Here is a 12,568-nt window from a genome sequence, read left to right as displayed (position 1 = left end):
ATAAAATGATATATAATAAGTGTGGGTGCACATAATATTGAAGAGGTGAATTACGCCTGAACAGACATATAGCGCAAATTCAAGGTTTTGTTTACATTTTGTTTTGATCACAACGTGTACATTTGGCTCAGTCCTTAAGGAGTTAATCACCTGTCTTGGGGCGGGGGAGAAGATGTACTGTTTACCAATATCAAAAATTCAGGCTTTAAACCCCTGCTGGTGATCTATTTCAGTGATGTGTGAAAAAATTGGAGGTGAGCCAGATCTCCTCCTTCCTGCGTTGTTGTGGACATAGTGACCTACTTTTTGCCTGAGAAAAAAGACTGGGAGGAGGGAAGAGATGCACAGAAAGGGAAGCTGTAAGGACATAAGCACACGTAGACCGTGATCTTCCAAAGACAAGAACAGGCGTGTTAATAACCACCACTCTATCCTACATAGTTTAACGACATAGAACGGGTATGTATTACTAAAATATAATGCAGATTTTACCTTGGGTTTATTCACAGAACAGAATTTACAAGGAATCCGCAAATATTGGGTTCAAACTGGAGATATAGCTCCAAATCTGGAGATATAGCTTAGAATGTTTGTGTTCTGAAATTCCTTTTTAGATTTTACTAATGTAGTGACTAAATCTATTTGTATTGTATAAGTGGTATGTTTACAGTTCTATTTCTGGCCTCTACTGCAGTGTTTGTGTGTTGACCCATATACAGAGAGCATTCATATGACAAAGTGAGAAATTTTTTAAAAAGTTATTTGTTAACCAGTCTACCCAGCTGAATTGAACATAACAACGTGCCTGTTTGCTGTAGGTTTGCATATTCGTATTTCCTGTAATCTGTGTGTAAAGATTTGGGAAAGTCATGTTTTTGCATGAAACTGTAATTTGTATAATTTGTGCATAACCTAATTATCCAATGTATATATTTATTTTTCTATTGCATGTTTTGGTGAGAATAAAAACAACTGGTTCACATGAGCATACAGGGCGTAGTAAATAAGTAGGGTACACATGACACCGTGTTATGGTTGGTGGGTTTTTAACCCCTTAACAACGTTAGGGCTTTTTATGCCGTCCTATGTAAATGTTTTAATGTCTTTAGGCCGGCATAGAAAGCCTGGCATATTTGGTGTGTGCAGAGTTACATCCCTGCTCACACTAGGGAGTCCCAGGTATCAGCGGAAACCTGGAGCTCCCCTCTGTCTGTTGGGGTCATTTTTGTGGCCCCAGACTTTTAGATGAGCTGTTTGCAGCACTGGAAGTTCTTTAAATGGACATTTAACTTCTATTAAAAGATTGCGGTGTGAGCAGGGTTAAATTTGTGCTTTTACCACCAACCCCAGTATGAATGGATACCTGGGACTCCCCTTAATTTGATGCGATGAATATTAGTGATGAGCTTCTTGCAGCACTAGAAGCGTCTCTTTAAAAAGGCATTTAAATGCCTAATTAGAGGTCAATACCTTGGGCTCCTGTAAAGAAGCTGGGGCAATTTTTAGTAACTCCAACCCTGCACAGAGCCCTTTAACTCCATCCAGCTGCAGTTTTTCTGGAGTGCGGGAGGCGATTACAAAATATTATTAAATCAACATATACTAGTTTTTACACCTCCCACTGCAGCTCCAACTGTTTAGACTTTGCCTGCTGCCCAAGGGTTTTATCTAAAAACAGTTTGTAAAGCCTGCAGATCTGTTGTCTGCAACCTTTGCAAGTCCTCCCCTTCTCACCCTGCCCAGACTTTCTGTGGCTGTCCAATCACAGACATTACAATGCCACTCAATGTAAAGTCTTTGCAAAGCAGGTGTTTTGAGTAATTGCTGCCTCTTGAGTTAAGCTCGATTGAGCTAACCAAACCAGAAGGTAATGGGACCTGTCTCCTTGAAAGTCAGGACGGTGTAACCAGGTTCATTTATAAAAGTGTAAATTTCTGTTGAAATCAGAACTTTTTGGGGAAATGAAAAAATAGGACACACTCTTTTCAATAAGCTAAAGTGCTTTAGGGGTTTGGAGTGCCATATTAAGCTCTCAACAAGGCCTCAACCTGTAGTTCGGCAAGCTAAACTCAACGGTAAACAATTCATACAGACAGCCCAAAATTCTGCTACAGTTCTGAACCACTCTCAGAGCCAAAATGGTTGAACAGTGCAAAGGTGTGCTGGTTTTGTGAAGTGGCCCATTAAAGAGACCAGGCACCAAAACAACTTAATCTAAATTAAGAAGGCACCTGGAGGCATTTTTACCTCAAGAGGTTAAATCATACTCGAAAAGTTTAACTCCAAGAGATGCTAACACTCTCAGGCAATCAGTGACTCCCCATGTACCTTTTCCAAGCCCGTTTTGTCACTGATTTGCTGGGAGCGCCAGCTGACCGCTCTCAGCCAATCAGCAGCACCCCTGCCCGGTGGCACTCCGTGTTTTGTGAAAGTGAAATTTCAGAAGCCGGATGCCAACAGGGGCGGGAGTGTAAATCGCCGCTGGAGTGGTTTAACCCCTTGAGTACCTCTGGGGGGCTCCTGGAACCATAACAACTCCCTTTAGATTAAGTTGTTTTGGTGTCTGGAGTGTCCCTTTAAGCAGTATTGTAGATTTAATCGCACCATATCTGCTCTTTAAGACTCATTTTCTTAACTAGCTGTTTAGTTAGATCACCTCGTCTTGTCAAAATATATTGTTTATTTTTGTCTGTATAATAATTCACTCTGTTAAAATGTTCTCTAGTCTTTCAGCTTTCACTGTGCTAAAGTGCTAGATTTTTCTATGGATAACATTATACAATATTTATCTATTTACTATCTTTCGAATTGGTTTCTTCAGAAAGCATATTGCACTTTGAGTCCCCTGGGGATGGCTAGCTTTATAAAAAGAAAGATTATTATTATTATTATTATTATTATTATTATTATTAAGCTTCTGTTAAGTTTTTACCCTTGAAATGCAAGAAAGAACAATAACTATGTCAGTTAATTCTTGGTAAGATCAAGTCGTGTTTTTGGGTCACAAATGACGCATTCAGAAAAGGTACATGGATTAGAAGCAGAAGCAAGATCCCTCTAAGTATCTGGATCATGATTACTGCAGGTCAGGGTGACAAAGGGGATTTGTAAATCAATTCCTTGTTTAGAACACATTGCTAGAAATGACATCCTGTTTACCGATGTAAGGCCCTTATGGGATGCTCTGTCTGTGACGTCTTTCATAGACAAAGCAGATGCTAAATTACAGACAAGATTATAGGAACTCTTTCATGTTTTTCTTCTTCAGTTTACAAATTAATCTGATATCTATAAACCGGTGGGAGGGGTAAAGAGTGACAGGCCAGTGACACAATGGTATCACTTGCTCCTCCCAAAAGGGGGTGGATCTGCTGAGAAATTAGGTGGGACAGATTAATTTACTGGCAGGTCAGCCTGGCATGAGTGCAGGCCAGGCTATCTGCCAATCAAGCAGCCTGGCCCACTGAGGGCAGACCATGCAGAGAGCACTGCTTCAGTGCTCGGTAGGATTCCTAGTCCTAATGATGCACTTGCACTACACTTTCTGGGGACGGTTCCCTGGTGTCTCGCTTTGTGACTGCAAGATAGGATCCGAGAACTTAGACTAGCCCTCCAAAATCAGGATGTTAATCAGGAGATTGTTTGTGACTGTTAACCTCATAAGTGACTTTTATATCCAAGTAAAGCAGAAATGCTTTAAGATATGAGGGAATAAAATATTATCATGTACTGTGTGAACAGTGTCAATGTGTAACAGTTGATTCTGTGTGTGAACTGTCAGTGGATGTATGTTAGTGATACCGGAGAAACTGACGGAAGCCAAGCACAGAGAGATGGACACAGGTTTCTTCAGGAAGGAAGAGATTCTTTATTGGATCACCGATCGGGACTCAGAGGGACTAGCGTCACCAAAATACAGCAAAGTCTGAGCCCCGGACAATAGTGCAGGCTCCTTATATAGGCATATAACTCCTCCCATATTAAGCTCCACCCGCACATTCTCTTAACCAATCAACACAAATAAGAATTAACTTCCTGTTTGACCGCATGGCTTGTCCAGCACAATGGAGGAGGGGGAATACTATATCCTGTATTCTTGCACATGCTCCGTACACTACTGATCGTATCTTGCCACGTGCAACCAACTGATCGATACGTCAGCATATGCACGTACACATGCCACGTGGTAATCTCGGCCTACTAAATTTATTTTTACCGAGATTCCACCACATTCCCCCCTTTGATGCCTCTTGATATTTTACAATTACTTGAGGCATCACATAACCTTAGTTTTGCTTACACCGCAAGTTACCTTGAACCAGACCAGACTTATCTTATGATGTGAATCTTTTAACACTCATCTTCCTGCATTGGTTCTCCTTGATCTAGAGCCTTATACTTATATATCGCCATTATCTGTGCAGCAGCCTTCCTCTCTGCTATACTTCCTATCAGGCTTTGCACAGACCTAACTACTAAGGGTATAAGACACGGTAGGAGTAGACACAACAGTAAAATCAGTAGGACTCCACCTACCACTGCCTTAAGCCCTCCAAACCACTCATACCAGCTACCAAACCAACTACTTGGATTGTACCCTTTCCATACTTGAGTAGGCACATGCGCTAGTTTAACCATATGGCTAGTAAGCTCAGCTATTGCTTGCCCTTCGTCGTCTATTTGAAGACAGCAATTGCTTAGGTTAAACTTCCCACATACACCTCCCTCTACTGCCAAAAGGTAATCCAAGGCTAATCTATTTTGGTAGACTGCTGTCCTCATCCTGGTGTTATGCTTCGCTAGAAGATTGAGCGCTTGTGATGTCTCATTTGTGATAATCTCAACCACCGCCTGTAATCTTATAATACGGTTGAGCATATAAATAGGGGTTCTATAACCAAAGGTACCATCCTCAGCCCACGTGGCTGGCCCATAATAATCTATAATACGCTGGGGAGGACATTCATTATCTTCCCAGGTGCCTATCTCTATGGGTCCCCTTTTCTTCCTATGATTCACATCATACACTTTAACACCTAAAGTCTCACCTGTTTCAATCGGTAACAAGAAGAAGGATGGTTTGAGCATACCCAACACACATGCCCCTTCCCAGTCCTGTGGCAGCTCCGAATAGGCTTTCTTACCACAGATCCAGTACAAATTTGCTGGGGCTCTCCAGGTAGATGTGATAGATAGATCAAACCACACATCCTTTAAATTGGCGTATCTAGCAAACGGGTTTGATGGTTCTGAGACATTTGAAGCCGACCACCAAGTTGTATTCTTTGTATCATCATCATAAGCTTTTTGCCCTAGACAAGTTAATTCTCCTACAGAAGTATTATACATTATTCCTTTCCTTGCTATGCAAACATAACCTATGATGGAGGTCTTTAATCTCCACTCAGATTTACCTCTAACACTCATATGATAATCGGCTTGTGTAGATATTAATTGGTCAACTGCCTCAGAACCGGACATTACCTCCTTTGCTTCCCAAGGCCATTGGTCTCCCATGTTAGTACCTCCACACACATAGCAGTTGGTAACATTAAGACTACCGGCAATACTTTCAGCTAGATCAATGAACAGGTTTTTAGCGTTATGGGGGATCTTATTATCTATACTCATCTCTTCATAAAAGGAATGGTATACTTGATGAGTCTGGGAGGATACCGTATCAGTCTCTATTCCTATAAACAATAATGTCCCAGGATCTAAACCCGTCCCGTATATCTGAAACCCAAATAAATTGCCATACTTATCTAGGAACTTGTCGGGGTTATTAATAAGTATATGGACTGGGTTGCATTCCATAGACTTACAATAAGGGCTAGTCGGCAACTTAGTCACTATCATGTCTTTGTCTACTGTCTGTCCCCAAGTCGCCCACCCCACACAAGACCAATATGGGCAAAAGTTATAGTCTTTATTTGGGCATCTAGGACTCACATATTTATTTTTACTACTGGGACAAATATATTTATCATTAGACCCATACGTCCTCTCCCATCTAAGATCCCCACATACATTCCACGGCTTTCTACCACTCGATATCGCTTTGCACGCATCAAATAGCAGAACACCCGAAGAATGTACGGATTCTAACACCGTCTTGTTAATTAGGGTCCCCTGAGGATCTCCATTCCTGAGAGTCAACCAAATTGTACGAGGTTGATACTCCGGACTGAAGCACTTAGGTTCTCCTACTCCTAAATGGCACACACTATAGTCTATATTTAAGTATCTACATCTCGATACATCTCCTTTACACTCGTATTGTGAATGCCAAATTAGGGTTTGGGAAATATGGTTACCTGTTCTCGTAGTCTTAATGCATACCTCACAGCTAGGAGTGTCGGTACCTCTACCTTCCTGAATATAAAAACACATGTAAATAAACACAATCAAAAGCACATCTTTCGCCGTCATCCTCAGTCTTCGTCCGTGCGATGGAACCTCAGCTTCCAGGATGTGAGGGCTGCAGGGAATGGAGTCCTGCTCGTCTTCACAGGTGTCCCTTCGAGACTTTCCTGGCTTATACACTATGTGTTGGTAAGAGGACAGGCTTTATTATGGCCTTCTCACTCACACCTGTAACAATAAAATTTGTAATCCACAATAATTCCTCGTTACTCCGACTGAGTAGTACGTTTCAACCGGATCTTGCAGGGATTCTCTGGATCTGCTGTAACTTGCCAAGAATCGACTGCTGCTGGTTTAACCCTGGAGTGATGTATCCACGGAGTCACTTCGGCTACTTTTATCGCTGTAGGGGTAGACAAAAGAACAACATAAGGACCTCTCCACTTGGGCCCTAACGGTACATTATTCCACTCTTTAATCCACACTTGGTCTCCTGGATGATAACTATGAACAGGGGGATAAATATTCACAGGTAATCTATCTTGTACCCATTTCTGTACCTCCTCCATAGTCTTACCCAATTCTACAACCTGCTGCCGAGTAATTCCTTCTCCCAACTGACTCAAATCCCCCCTTAAGTTACCAAGTACGGGAGGTGGTCGTCCATACATAATTTCAAAAGGAGAGAGGCCCATCCTTCTGGTAGGGGTACTGCGGATTCGCAATAGAGCTATAGGTAAGAGAACGTTCCACTTAAGTTGGGTTTCCTGACACATTTTAGCCAACTGGTTCTTAATAGTTCTATTCATTCTCTCTACCTTACCAGAACTCTGGGGTCTATATGCAGTATGAAGCCTCCACTTTATACCAAGCATATGAGTCAGTTGTTGTAGGCACTGGTGAACAAAAGCTGGACCATTGTCCGATCCTATAGAACAGGGTAGTCCATATCGAGGTATTATTTCTCGTAGCAGGAATCTTACAAGTTCTCCTGCTTTCTCTGTACGAGTAGGACATGCTTCTACCCAGCCTGAATAGGTGCACACAATTACCAGCAGGTAACGATGTCCACCCGATTTAGGCATCACTGTAAAGTCTATTTGTAGATCGGACATGGGGAGTCCCCCCATAAACTGGACTCCTGGTGGCTTTACTGGTCCTTGTCTTGCATTATTCTTAGCACACGTTACACATCTGCGTACAATGGCCTGAGTCAAGTTGGACAATCTTGGTATGTAGAAATGTTTCCTGAGAGATTCTTCAGTACTGTCTCTCCCAGAATGTGTCCCGTTGTGATAATTTTGGACAATTTCTACCGCTAGTGATGCTGGTATGACTATTCTTCCATCTTCTAGCTGATACCACTTGTTCTCCAAATACTTTCCCGGTTCAGTCTTTAACCACTCCTCTTCTTGAGCTGTATAAACTGGAGTCCATTGGGACAGTGGAGTTGGTATTAGAGCAGCTATATGCCCCACATACTCCTGTCTTCCTGATTCAGCAGCACGCTTAGCTGCACTATCTGCCATCCGATTTCCTTTGGTTACATCACCATCTCCTCTCAGATGCGCTCGACAATGTATGATACCGACTTCTTTCGGCTCCCACACTGCTTCCAATAGTTGTAGGATTTCAGCTGCGTACTTGATTTCTTTGCCTTCTGAATTCAGTAGTCCTCTTTCTTTATACAAAGCTCCGTGGGCATGAGTGGTTAAAAACGCATACTTAGAGTCCGTATAGATATTTACTCTTAAACCTTCAGCCAATTGTAACGCTCGTGTTAGTGCTATCAATTCTGCCTTTTGTGCTGATGTTCCTTTCGCCAGTGGCCGAGCTTCTATCACCTTGTCTATTGTTGTTACTGCATATCCTGCATAGCGGATCCCTTCTTTCACATAACTACTGCCGTCGGTGTAATATTGAACATCGGGGTTCTGGATGGGAAAATCACGAAGATCTGGTCTACTTGAAAATACTTCATCCATTACTTCCAAACAATCATGTTGACTTTCAGTAGGTTGTGGCAAAAGGGTAGCTGGATTTAAGGTGTTTACAGTCTCTAAATGCACTCTTGGGTTTTCACACAACATTGCTTGATACTTGGTCATACGGCTGTTACTAAACCAATGATTTCCTTTGTAATCCAACAACGTCTGTACTGCATGTGGGACTCGTACATAAAGTTCTTGACCCAGAGTGAGTTTATCGGCTTCAGCTACTAGCAGGGCGGCTGCAGCTACGGCTCTTAGACAAGGTGGAAGTCCGCTGGCCACTGCATCCAGTTGCTTAGACATGTAGGCAACAGGTCTTTGCCATGATCCCAAGTACTGTGTCAATACTCCCACAGCCATTCTTCTTTGCTCGTGTACATATAAGTAGAATGGTCGTGTGTGATCAGGTAGACCTAATGCTGGGGCACTCATCAAAGCCTTCTTCACATCTTCAAATGCCGTTTGCTGTTCTTGGGTCCATAAGAAGGGGTCGTGCTCTGTACCTTTGATAGCTGCGTACAGAGGTTTTGCTAGTATCGCATAGCTGGGAATCCATATCCTACAGAAGCCTGCTGCCCCCAAGAATTCTCGCACTTGTCTTCTATTCTTGGGTATTGGTATTTGGCAGACAGCTTCTTTTCTCTCTGGCCCCATAATCCTTTGACCTTCAGAGATATGGAATCCCAGATACTTGACAGTTGGCAAACACAACTGAGCCTTCTTTCTGGACACCTTGTATCCTGCCTTCCAGAGAATGTGTAGTAGATCGTGCGTTGCTTGCTGACAGATTTCTTTTGTAACTGCTGCTATCAACAAGTCATCTACATATTGTAACAAGACACACTCTCCTGGGATGGACTCGAAATCCAATAGATCTTGACTTAGGGCTGAACCAAATAGGGTAGGTGAATTTTTAAACCCTTGGGGCAGTCTTGTCCAAGTCATTTGGCGTTTTGAGCCCGTTACAGCGTTCTCCCATTGGAAAGCGAAAATACATTGACTTTCTGCGGCAATTCGGAGGCAAAAGAAGGCATCTTTGAGATCTAAGACTGTGAAGTAAGTAGCCCCGCCCGGAATTAAAGCAAGCAGGTTATATGGATTGGGTACAACTGGATGTATGCTAACAACCGCATCATTGACTGCTCTCAAGTCCTGCACAGGTCGATACTCATCTGTACCGGGCTTTTGAACAGGCAGCAATGGGGTGTTCCAGGGGGAAGTACAGAATTTTAGGATACCATACCGTATGAACTTATCCAGATAGGATTGGATGTTCTTCTTAGCCTTCTGCGGGATGTGGTATTGTCTTAGGCTTACTGGATAAACCCCAAGTTTTAGTTCAATTTTTATAGGTGGAATATTGCGGGCCAGTCCTGGTGGGTTGTTCTCTGCCCAAACTCCTGGTATGTTAAATAATGTCTCATCACTCCTAGGGTTTTGGCTAGTCAACACTGTATAAAGTCGCCACTCTTCTTCCTTTGGTACGGATAAAGTCATAATACCTGAAGGTCCATTAAACTTTAAGGATGTTGTTCCATTTGGTAGGAACGTAATCTGCGCTTGTAATTTTGATAGCATATCACGTCCCAGCAATTGGACTGGACATTCAGGCATATAAAGGAATTGGTGTTTTACTACGTGGCCTCCCAATGTACAGAGTCGACTTTTAAGAACCGGTCTTTCAGCACTTCTTCCAGTTGCTCCTATCACAGTAATAGTCCTTCCAGATGGAGGAGCAACTAGATTAGTCACCACTGAATGTTCAGCACCAGTGTCGATCATGAACGCGCTCCTTTTTCCCCCTATTGATACATCGACCATAGGCTCCGCTCGACCAAGGGGGATGGAGCCCGGTCGGTATCAATAGTCCTCCATGACCGTGTCAGCCAATCCTACGAAGTCCCTACCTTCTCTATCGCGCTGCTGGAATATACCTGTCTTCCCTAACACTTCCTCTGTTCCCATTACTCCCTCTATAACCATTACTCCCTCCGGGGCCTCCTCTACCTCTCGCTCTGCCTCTAAAGTTTCCATAACCTGTCCTAGGTCTGTCTTTCTCAGACTGTTCCCTTCGCGGACACTCATTTCTCCAATGCCCTTCTTCCCTACAGTAAGCGCACTGATTTCTACTTAGAGGTTCCTCATTCCATCTACTATCGCCTCTATCTGGGCCCCGTCTATCTACGCCTGCGATCGCTACCGCTAGCATATCAGCCTTTTTACGCATCTTGCGCTCTTCCTCTTTCTTACTTTCTGTATCCCTGTTCATATAGACCTTATTTGCTACCTCCATTAGTTGGGTGATGGACATACCTGCAAACCCTTCTAACTTTTGTAGCTTGCGCTTAATATCTCCGTATGCTTGGCTGACAAAGGCGGAGTTAACCATTCGGGAATTGTCTGCGTCTTCCGGATTAAAGGGGGTGTACAAGCGGTACGCCTCCAATAATCGGTCATAAAAGACACTGGGCGCTTCATCGCTTTTCTGAATCACCTCAACTGTCTTCGACATGTTAATGGCTTTCTTTCCTCCGGCTTTCATGCCAGCAATTATAGCGTCTCTATAGGCTCTAAGTTGAACCATATCAGCACCATTTACGTTCCAATCGGGATCAGTGTTGGGATAGTGTGTTGCGGCCCATGCTGCTGGATTAGCTTGGTTCAAAGCACGGGCTCTATCTTCTAATGCTTTAATGGCTGCCTGATTTATTCTTGTCCTTTCCTCATTGTTAAATAAAGTCATTAGTAACTGCTGGCAATCAGCCCATGTCGGATTGTGCGTCTGTACTATTGAGGTGAACAGATCAGTCATGGCTTGTGGTTTCTCAGTATACGAGGAATTATGGGTCTTCCAGTTTAAAAGGTCGGTAGTGGTAAATGGGACATATACGAAGACTGGGTCAGCGTGTGCCATTTGTCCTGCGGCATCGATATAAGCTGACCCGGGATTTAAGCGAAGAGGCATCTGATAGTGCTTTAATTGTTGGGCACCAGTCAACTGTCGGGTTTGGATGGGGCTACGTAGGGAAGCGTCAGTCATGGGTTCCGGTCGGGGAGAGATAGGGTATGGGGATGTGGGAGGTTGGTTTTGGGAAAAGGTAGTGAATAGAACACTTCGGGCCGAGCTAGATGAAGCTTGACCGGAAGTCTGAAGTGGCGCCAAATCAGGATATTCGTTTTTAATGGGGGTGGGTTCTGGTTCCGGAAGGGGAGATTTAGTACGAGGGGGGGTGGATCCTGTACTGGAGGAGGAAGCGGAAGTGGATGAGGGTAATGAGGGGAGGGGTGCAGGGCTTCCTGCGTTTGCGTCACTTCTTCTTAACGGAAAGTAAGGGGGCGGCAAAGGGATCTCGGACTCAGGGGGCGTGTCCAAAATGGGCCTAACACCAGTCCTAGTGGACGAACAAGTCCTAGCTACCATGAGGCGACACTGCTCCTCGTGGCATGTCTGGAGCCATTTTGGCGAGTCATTTACGGCCTGTCTCCAACAGTCAATATAAGGAAACTGGCCGTAAAGTTCAGGCCTACCTGATACAGCCACGTGTAAGCGCTGTACCAGAGTTGGATCAAAACTGCCACGTGGCGGCCATGCCGCAACCAAAGTAGGCCACTCCCTAGTACACAAAGTGACCAAACGTACAGGAGACATCTTTACCCCAAAATCACAAACTTTGAATCCCTTTTTAAAATTCTTAACCATACATCCTAAGGGATCCGGAATCGTTGACTGCGACGCACCCATATTTAACAATGGAACGTCGTCGACAACGAATACTATACACGCGTACTTATTCAACAGTCACACCCGTTTCCTCTGGCAACAGCACCACGTGGTACGGTTACCAAGTGAAACGTACACAATAACAATAATCACCCAGGGAATTCCCGTACACACACAGCTGTTACACCAGTCACTATATAATCAATATTATGCCCTTTGGCGTAACTATACAGTCACCCACGCTATAATTCTCTATATACGAATTACCCGTCTATAACACACCCCAGTAACATCGTCTTTTACAAATAGCGGTTACAGTACGGTTAGCATAGGTCAAAGCACAAGTTAAGGTCACAATACAATTATTAGTGGTTATGGTGTTAAACATGCAATGGACGACAATGATTAGTACTTATTATACAATGTCAGTAAATATACAGGGTTATGGTACCGTGCACTATAATACAGCAACACACTATTAACACTCTCG

General features: G+C 43.5%; 1 protein-coding gene across 1 annotated transcript in view; it reads left to right on the top strand.

Moving 5' to 3' along the window:
• Window positions 1-285: 285 nt before the first annotated feature.
• The window catches only part of LOC134602511 (F-box/LRR-repeat protein 21-like), a 57,719-nt gene continuing 45,436 nt past the window's right edge, over window positions 286-12,568 (top strand). The window contains exon 1 of the mRNA XM_063447452.1: window positions 286-459. The gene's annotated coding sequence lies outside the window, so the exon portion shown is untranslated. The remainder of the gene's footprint in view (window positions 460-12,568) is intronic.

Source organism: Pelobates fuscus, chromosome 3, assembly GCF_036172605.1.
Source record: "Pelobates fuscus isolate aPelFus1 chromosome 3, aPelFus1.pri, whole genome shotgun sequence".
Lineage (NCBI taxonomy): Eukaryota > Metazoa > Chordata > Amphibia > Anura > Pelobatidae > Pelobates > Pelobates fuscus.
The sequence above is the reverse complement of the archived record's forward strand: the minus strand, read 5'-3'. Positions and strand labels throughout refer to the sequence as shown.